Genomic DNA, 10,032 nt, shown 5'->3' with positions numbered 1-10,032 from the left:
ACCCTGGTCATAAAGTTAGTTAGTCTTCATGCTATCTAAGCAGTCATTTAATGAGGGATGTGTGGATCCTGACAAATAATCCTATTTCCTCTCTCTATATATCTTCATTTTTGTAGGATTCTTAACTTTGGGAAGAAATAACCTTAAGAGAGGAAGGATCAGTTCCACACACAGCTGTGTGAGAGTCATACCTGCCATTAGACAAGGTGAAAATTTGATTATTCTGCTTATAGTAGTGTAAGGTGATGAAGACTTATCTTTAAAGTTTTTGCATCCTTTTTCTATTTTATCTTTCCATCTTCAATTTAACAATCCAGGGACATATTCCCCTGCTACCAGGCACAGTTTAATGTTGCCAAATTCTCTTATCACTTAACCTCCTCCCCTGGCATTCTGTTAGGTAACATTGACAAAGAAACTGTCCTTCCTCTCAGGAGGGTAAAAGTAAAAAAACCCACTCAGGGGACAATCAGTAATAGTGAGAACAGATGACAGGATCTTGCACAAAACCATGAGGAGAGTGTAGGGCTGGCTGAGTCACTCTGATGTGGGACTTTAGCTGGTGAAAAAGGAATTGTAAATAAAGTGAGGTGATCCTCTCCTTTACATGAAGGGTGAAGGATTCTAAGGTTCTTGTTTCCCTGAATTGTGAAAGGAAGTTGAAAGAAGGCTGTAGGTTAAACAAAGGCAAGGGTCAGGTCTTTCTGGAGTCCTTCAAATCATGCAGTTCATTGTATCTAAATCTGTGTACATGCACCAAGGCCTCTGTTTAAGTGTTATTTTTCTGGATATAAAAACACTTTTTTTCATTAGGAATTTAAGTACTTCCCTCTTTATCACTCTTTGGATTCATTATATAACATAATGTATATTAGTTCAGGAAATTTTTCCATTTCCTGTAGTTGTACTCAAATATGCTAGGGTTTTATCCCATTGAATTTTTGGCATCCAAAGAGATATGTTATAATATCACATTACCAACAAGGGAATTTTTATCTCCCAATTTTGCCCACCCATACTGTATCACTCTGATCTTACTACTTCTACAGTGGGTTAGGTTGGAGTAATTTCTAGGATTCCTCTGAATCTCATGAATAATTGTATGATAATTTGTATACCAATCTTATAAAAAGAAAACAAACAACACCCATGATACAGTGAATTTTTTTGACCATGGAATTTGATGGAGGAGGGAGAGTATTGGAGTGGGCTTAAGGTGGTGAGAAAGGGGGTTTTATTAAAACTGTGAACCCAGATCTGAATGATATTTTATACCTTTGGGAACACTTTTTTTCCCCTTGCAGGCGTTCAAATAGTATTTTTGTTTCCGGGTAAGGTTTTTCTCTTCCCAACTGTTGTTTCAGTCCTGCTCAGCTGGCTCCTGTTAGGTTCTCCCCATGAGAAAGATCCTGCTAGTGTCTGGGGCTTGCTCTCAGAGGAGGGAGGACTGGCATTCCCTTCCAGGGCTTCTCTCTTCACTCCTGATCCTCTGCCTCCCCAGGCAAAGTTTTGTGCAGCTGGTGTCTGCCAGGCATGGCTCCCATCTGATATGAGAAGAGATTTAGATGGCCTTCCAATTCTTGAGTTCTTGCTGATAAAATACATTGGCAGTGACTTTGGTAAATTTGGGATGAATTTAAAACATATTTCATTTGTGACTGAAAGCACTGTGCAGTTGGTAGGGTAAGTTGACCTTTTTTTTTTTTTTTTAAAGATTTTACTTACTCATTCATGAGAGACAGAGGCAGACGCAGGGGGAGGAGCAGGTTCTCTGCTTAGCATGGCGCCCAGTGCAGGACTTGATTCCATAAGCCCAGGATAATGACTTGAGCTGAAGGCAGGTGTTTAACAAACTGAACCACCCAGATGCCCCTTACGTTGACCATTTAACATTTTATCTTTAGAAATGGGTCGATTGAGATTCAGTGGTACTATATTTTTACTGTTTAATTATTAGGGTTTGATGAAATAAAATTTAGATCCAGAGCCAATGAATATATGAATATATCTGCATCCTGTGTTACCACAATGATGTGGCCGTGCATATCTTAGATGTCATTTTATATTATACATTTTTAGGTTTCTCTCTTTTCCTTCACAACCCCCCTCCCTTGCCCCACACACATACAGTCTTCGGGCAGTTTTTTTTCTAAAAATCTGGAATTTATCTTTTTACTACATTTACCACTCTGATTCCTGCTTCCACTTATCAAAGTCCAATGTTCTTCTTTCTTTCCCTTTATTTTGTGTATCTAACTATTGTTTTCCCTCTAGGGAGCAACCCAGTCAGGGTTCAATTAATATTCTAAAACAGTTTCCACAGGCATATTGTCTGTTTTATTTTTCTTTCACAAAACTGTATACCCTCTATTCCCTAATTCAGAATCTTGTGTATTCTTTGCCTTGGTTGAGTGTCTTACAAAGACTGGGAGACACTGAACATGCAGAAGGTCATGAAGATTAAAACCCAGAGAAAAATGACATCTGGTTTTGAGTTGGTGACCAAAGAACATTCTGTATATCTTGGGCAACATGTTCATTCAACTCTGTCTTTTCCTTTATCATTCTTTTTGAATACTTTCACTTGTATGTTTGCAGCATAAACTGATAGCACCTGCCCAACTCAGATCTTGCCACAATGACCCTCCACATGTACAACTGCAGGCTGCCAAATTCCAAATATTTCATCTAAAATCTATTTTCGTCATTTAGGTTTTGTCATTTTGTATTTGCTCATCACATTCTCTGTTCCTACTCTGAAAAGTTTTACATTTAATCCTTGTAAGTCATAGCCCCAGATCTCACCATCTCCAAGAAGCTTTCCTTCTCCAAGGTATTTAAAGTATTCTTGGAAAGAATTAGGGAGTCATTGCATGGAAATAGTGGAAATCTTGAAATGACTTTGGAGGGCACAGCCACATGGAAGAAATGGTAATTCAGACATGAATGTGCATGGAGAAGTACAGAGCAAGAAGTATATTCTCTTTGTCTCCTGAAGAACCTTAGGATAATTATTTCTAGCAACAGGATAAAATTTCTGAGTACAACTTAAGGGGATTATTTTATCTGTTTTTTTTTCCCACTCACTAACTCTTCCTTTATCCCCCTTTTTTGGAATGTTCCAACATGTTCTTCAATGTATAATTCATCCAATAAACTTTAAACTACCTACTCGGCCTTAGAAGTAAAGCATCTGAGACCATATATGTCCTTCCTTCCCTCCCATTTCAACTTTGGATTGCAATCAGAGCTAGCAAGTGACATCACTAGGGCTGAGGACCTAGAGCTAATGACTACTGGTTCCAGATAGGGACAGGATGAAGAAGCCCATGAAGCTGAAGGGCAATGACAAAAACAGAGACCCAGCAGGACAAACTTCTCCCCAGGCTGCAGGACAGGCTCCCAGCATAGTACTATGAAGGCACTATGGAGGCCCTGTTTGAAGAAGTAGAGGGGTTGTTAAGGACCACCTAACTCTATAAACACACACAGATTTGTGAGACATCTCTCTGAAGTATCATTTCAGACATCATTGATCCGAACCAATCTATGACAGATACCTCAATGATGCATGCATTATTTCCCATTTTTACAGTATAGTTTTAAAAAATTCTTTAGATTGAGCTTAATTTGAGGAACTACTTTTGTACTCCCACTGACCTCCATTTGTCTCTGTCCTCAAGTTATTTAGATTAAATCTTATGTTATTTAGAGGTTCTCAATAAGTTATTTAGTTATTTAGATTAAATCATTAGTTATTAAGTAATTAAAAGTTACTAAATTATTAGATTAATGTGAAGTTATTTTAGATTAAAGTTATCTTAATCTTAAATTATTTAGATTAAATTTAGTTCCCACACCATGATTCAAATATCAGTGTATAGAATCTTTGCCCCAAAGTCCCTACATTTCAGTATATATGGTTGAAAACCTCAAATCATCTAAACTAAGCTGCAGATGATGGACTTTCTAGGTTCCCAACCCCCACCCCATTTAATCTCCTATGGAAAATTTTCTGCTTCTCTGCAGGTCAGGTACCACCGAGCAAAAGATATGAAAGGGCAAGAGAGTCCCAGAGCACAGGCTGTCACATGTATCTCTTTACCTGAGACAGGATGTAGTCTCCACTTTCCCATTTTTAGACTACTTCAGATCTAAACTGAAGAGAAAGGTTCCCCTTACTCCTCCACCTTGCTCCCCATGTTCTGGCTAATATCGGTATAGCTAACATATATAGGTAGCTCTTAGCTACCCTCTACCCAGACACACTTACAGAGGATGTGAAGCACAGGTCCAGTGATATTGGATCTCTGGTTAGTTCTTGAAGTATCTGGTGCAGTTATAATTCCAGAGCCTCAGGGACTTTATGCTCTGGGAACTTCTCCATCCCTAATTCCTTGGGCCCATGAGGTCCTCTTAGGACAGATAAGTAGGCAGGTGTGAGAAGACAATGACTTTGGTTCTCTCTAAAAGCAAAGGGCTCTGGTAATCTGACCCTATGTTGACTATGTATCCTGGGAGCAGTTAGTCTTCTGGTTGTAGGGCTATTGATTGATGTTAACTTATGACTTTTATGATGGCATTATGATAATAATGCAAGAAAAACTTGAAACAAATATTCCTGAGAAGATACATTGTTATTCAGAGAGATAGTCCTAAAGAAATTTTTTTGTTGTACTAAAGATTTTTAAAATATGAGGTACATACAATTGTATACTAGGAAACATCACTTTCAAAAGCTTTAGCTTGCAACTAAACTTTGAACTTTGTGAATTAGTCATATCCCCACATTAAGGGAGCAAAGATCATTGGTTTCTTTATTTTTTATGAATTGTTTTACTTGAGTATGGTGGATATATGATGGTTTTTTAATAAAAAGATTTTATTTATTGGGGTCCCTGTGTGGCTCAGTAGGTTGGGGCCTCTGCCTTCAGCTCAGGTCATGATCCCAGCGTCCTGGGATCAAGACCCTAATTGGGCTCTCTGCTCAGTGGGGAGCCTGCTTCTTCCTCTCTCTCTGCCTGCTTCTCTGCCTATTTGTGATCTCCATCTGTCAGATAAATAAATAAAATATTTTTAAAAAAGATTTTAGTTATTTATTTGGACACATGATGTTACATTAGTTTCAAGTGTATAACATAGTGATTTACCAAGTTTATATATTATGCTGTGTTCACTGATGTAGCTACCATCTGTCACCATCCACTGCCATTACATTGTCATTGATCATATCTCTATGCTGTGCCATCATCATCAGTTTCTATAAAGTCTTATTTTTCTTTCCTTCTTTATTTTTTAAAAGATTTTTTTTTTATTTATCTGAGAGAGAAAGAGAGCATGAGCAGGGGGAGGGCAGAGGAGAGGGACAAGCAGATTCCCCACCTAGCAGGGAACCTGAGGGGCTCTCTCCCAGGATCCTGAGATCATGACTTGAGCTTAAGTCAGGCACTTAACTGACCAAGCCACCTAGAAGCCCCCTTTTTTGGTTTCTTTTTCTTTTTCATTTTTTATGCACATGTCAACATAGCTTCTTTTCTCTGCCCTTCAGAAAAGTGTAAACTTCAGTGTTCTTAAAATATGCCTTTCTAAATAATCTCTATTGTTCTCATTTAGCTGCATGTTCATTAATAAGAGGTTTCAAAATTGAATTTATATTAAATGGTAATGGGTTATAAATGTGAGGTTATTCTTTGATTTCACTCACACTAAATTTTAAATGTCTGTCCATATTGCTCTGTGTAAGTCCACTTCATTATTTTTAACTGCTGTTCAGTTTCCATTTGTGCATTTACCTTTTTTAGTGAGCACTTCAGTGACCCATTATTTATTGTTAAAGAAAAATAATGTTGCTGTCAATAACCTTGTACACTTCTCTTTATAGACCTAAAATAGCTCTATGTGCAGGAGTTTCTTTTTTTTTTAGTTATGGTGTCAAAATATTTAATTTCACTAGCAATTATCAAATTTCTCTCCAAAATATTTACAAAATATACCTAGAAATTCCTAAAGTTTTTTTTATTTTTCAAATTTCTTAGTTCATTTGGTGCTATATATTTTTTAAGCTTGCTGGATATAAAATAGTTATCTCATTACTTTAATTTGAATATTTCCTGATAACTGAGGTTTTTATTTTTTTCATATACCATTTAGTCATTTGGGATTTCCATGCTGTGAAATTTATGCCGACATTACTCACTTTTTTTTTTTTAATTTCTTTCTTTCTTTCTTTTTCTTTTTCTTTAAATTTCTTTTCAACGTAACAGTATTCATTGTTTTTGCACCACATCCAGTGCTCCATGCAATATGTGCCTTCCGCAATACCCACCACGTGGTTCCCCCACCTTCCGCTCCCCCACCCCTTCAAAATCCTCAGGTTGTGGGCGCCTGGGTGGCTCAGTGGGTTAAGCCTCGGCCTTCGGCGCAGGTCATGATCTCAGGGTCCTGGGATCGAGCCTGCATCGGGCTCTCTGCTCAGCAGGGAGCCTGCTTCCTTTTCTCTCTCTCTGCCTGCCTCTCAGTGTACTTGTAATTTCTCTCTGTCAAATAAATAAATAAAATCTTTAAAAAAAAAATCCTCAGGTTGTTTTTCAGTGTCCATACATAGTCTCTCACGGTTCACCTCCCCTTCCAATTTCCCTCAACTCCCTTCTCCTCTCCATCTCCCCATGTCCTCCATGTTATTTGTTATGCTCCACAAATAAATGAAACCATATGATAATTGACTCTCTGTGATTGACTTATTTCACTCAGAATAATCTCTTCCAGTCTCGTCCATGTTACCTTTTGTTTTGCTATCAATTTTTGTTTTTCTTGTGTATCTACAAAACCTTGCGTTTTTAAATATGAGAGCCCCTTTCTGGCCAGTATTCAGTAAAAATTCCTTAATTCGATCAAGTGAAATTTTATTCTTCTATGAAAAGATTTTCTCTTGGTTCTTATGTAAGGAACATTCCACAAGATCACAAAAAGTGTTTTTTTGTTTTGTTTTGTTTTGTTTTCATTTTAATTTTTTAAAAACTTAATGTGTTATGTTTCACACTGATGTATTTATACCTGTTTATGGCTTATACTGTCAAAAGTAAGGAGTGGTGTTAATTTAGTATGCACTCCTTTGGTCCCAACAACTGGGAACATATGAAATAGTGTCTTGTCATTTTTATAAATATCTTCTACTTTGAACCCCAACCATCTCAGCACTACTGTGAGCACTCTCATGATGTGTCCTAGAACTCCCTGTGTTCCATCAAGTGTGGGTTACTGCCAGTAGAGTGGGGTCCATCCAGTGTATGTTCTAAAACTTTCTTTTGTTGGTGGAGGTGCTGTTCAGGATTTTAAGTATTTTTGAATAATTCCTCTGTATATAGTGGTAAGTAACTTTATTTTTCTCCATATAGAGATAAGTGATTGATTCTTTTCCCACTGATTTGAGTGTCACCTTTATTACATACAAAGATTCATGCACACATGGCTGCATTTCTGTTACATCATAGGCTTCTGTTCCATCACTGACTTTACTTACAACAATCCCACAATATTTTTTATTACCATTGCTTGGTAATAAATACTACAATATGGCAGGGTGAGTTTACATTTGAATTTGATCCAAACATTTTTAGGGTTTTTCTGTATGCAGTTTTTTGTCTAGAATGGGAAACCTTCTTACATTGTTGTTGGGAATGTGGAGTGGTATAGCCACTCTGGAAAATGATACAAAGTTTCCTCAACAAGTTAAAAACAGAACTACCCTATGATCCAGCCATTGCACTACTAGGTATTTCCTCAAAGGATACAAGGGTACTGATTTGAAATGATGCATGCACCCCTTGTTTATAGCAGCATTATCTACAATAGCCAAATTATGGAAAGAATCCAAATGTCCATTGACTGATGAATGGATAAATAAGAGGTGGCATATATATATATACAACAGTATCATTCACCTATCAATAAGATGGAAATAGAACTGCCCTATGACTCAGCAATTGCACTATTGGGTATTTACCCTAAAGATACAAACGTAGTGATCCGAAGGGGCACGTGCACCCGAATGTTTATAGCAGCAATGTCCACAAGAGCCAAACTATGGAAAGAACCTAGATGTCCATCAACAGATGAATGGATCAAGAAGATGTGGTATATATACATAATGGAATACTATGCAACCATCAAAAGAAATGAAATTTTGCCATTTGCGACAACATGGATGGAACTAGAGCGTATCATGCTTAGCGAAATAAGTCAAGTGAAGAAAGACAACTATCATATGATCTCCCTGATATGAGGAAGTGGTGATGCAACATGGGGGCTTAAATGGGTACGAGAAGAATAAATGAAACAAGATGGGATTGGGAGGGAGACAAACCGTAAGTGACTCTTAATCTCACAAAACAAACTGAGGGTTGCTGGGGGGAGGGGGTTTGGGAGAAGGGGGTGGGATTATGGACATTGGGGAGGGTATGTGCTTTGGTGAGTGCTGTGAAGTGTGTAAACCTGGTGATTCACAGACCTGTACCCCTGGGGATAAAAATATATGTTTATAAAAAATAAAAAATTAAATTTGAGAAAAAAAAAAAAAAAAACCCTCTCCTTTTCTCATGCCCATTTCCTAATGTCATCTAATTGTAGACCCAGTTACAGACCACTAGCAATCTTTCATCATTTGGGACTGAAATTTCACTCCTATTCTTTGTCTCCAATATGTTTCCTTCCATGGAAATAAGAATAAGTGCATTACATGTTATACAAGCTTACCCCAAAGTAGCCACACTTGTATATTTACTAAGTAAAGTCATGACATATTAACAGGTGTTAATAAACAAATTTCTGTTTAGAATCTTCCTGGAGGATCCCCAGTATTTCATCAAAACAGAAAAACATGTATGAAAAAAGCAAAAGAGTTTAAGTTTATTAAAGGAGAAATGAAAGGGAAATCATTATGGCACTTAAGTTTATTTAGGAAGAAACAATATGCAATTTATGCATTTTGAGATTGTATCTCATAGATAATGAATTTCTGCCCACTCACCCATTGTTGATTCAAAACTCAACCTAAATTAGGAACGGAGAGATCCCGTTGTCCTCACTACCACCTTCTGTTCAGTAGTCTCTGGATTCCTTGCTTGATCTCCTGAGTTCGAACTCCATAAACAATGGGATTGAGGGCTGCAGGGATGACATGGTGGAGGACATTGAGCAAGACTGGCACATCAGGGGAGACCTTCTTCTTCACCACATGAGTGAGGACAAAGACCAGAAGGATGGTGCTGAAGAAAAGGATAAGAATGAAGTGAGAGCCACATGTGCTCAGGGCCTTGGCCATAGCACCCTCTGCCTTGAGTCTCAGCACAGCTCGAAGGATAAGACTGTAGGAGAGGAAGATGAGGATGAGATCAGATCCTAGCAGTGTCCAGCCTCCGGCAAACTGGTAGAGGCGATTGATGGTGACATCATCACAGGAGAGCCTGGAGACAGACATATTGGCACAGATGCAGTTCTCAATGACATTTCTCCCACAGTAATGGAGTCGTGATGATAGAATGGGGATAGGCACTGTAGAAATAATATTCCTGGCCAAAATGAAAATGGCAGCCTTGGCTACAAATTGGTCAGTGATGATGGATGGGTATCTTAGTGGGTGGCAAATGGCCACATAGCGGTCATAGGCCATGACCATGAATGTGCAGGACTCCATGGCAAGGGAAGCAATTCATGATGTACATCTGGAGGAAAGCAGGCATAGAAGCTGATGGACTTGAGGTCAAACCAGAAGATGACCAGAACCTTGGGGATGACGGTGAGGCAGAGCACAATGTCCAGTAGGGAGAGGATGCTGAGTAAGTAGTACATGGGTTCATGCAGAGAGGCCTCCATCTGGATGGTGATCAGAAGAATACTATTGGCTCCCATAGCCAGGAGGAAGAGGAGGCTGAGGGGCAGGGAGAAAAAAAGCTGCCAGCTGGGGGATCTGACCAAACAATTCAGGAGGAAGTCTGAAACCGCAATGGAGTTATTGCCATTTGGGTGTGCTATCAT

At 38.4% G+C, this 10,032-nt stretch overlaps 1 pseudogene; it reads right to left on the bottom strand.

Moving 5' to 3' along the window:
* Window positions 1-9,082: 9,082 nt before the first annotated feature.
* LOC101686284 lies at window positions 9,083-10,032 on the bottom strand (annotated as a pseudogene).

The sequence above is a fragment of the Mustela putorius genome, unplaced genomic scaffold (assembly GCF_011764305.1).
Source record: "Mustela putorius furo isolate JIRA1106 unplaced genomic scaffold, ASM1176430v1.1 tig00000238_pilon_pilon_pilon, whole genome shotgun sequence".
Taxonomy (NCBI): Eukaryota; Metazoa; Chordata; class Mammalia; order Carnivora; family Mustelidae; genus Mustela; species Mustela putorius.
The sequence above is the reverse complement of the archived record's forward strand: the minus strand, read 5'-3'. Positions and strand labels throughout refer to the sequence as shown.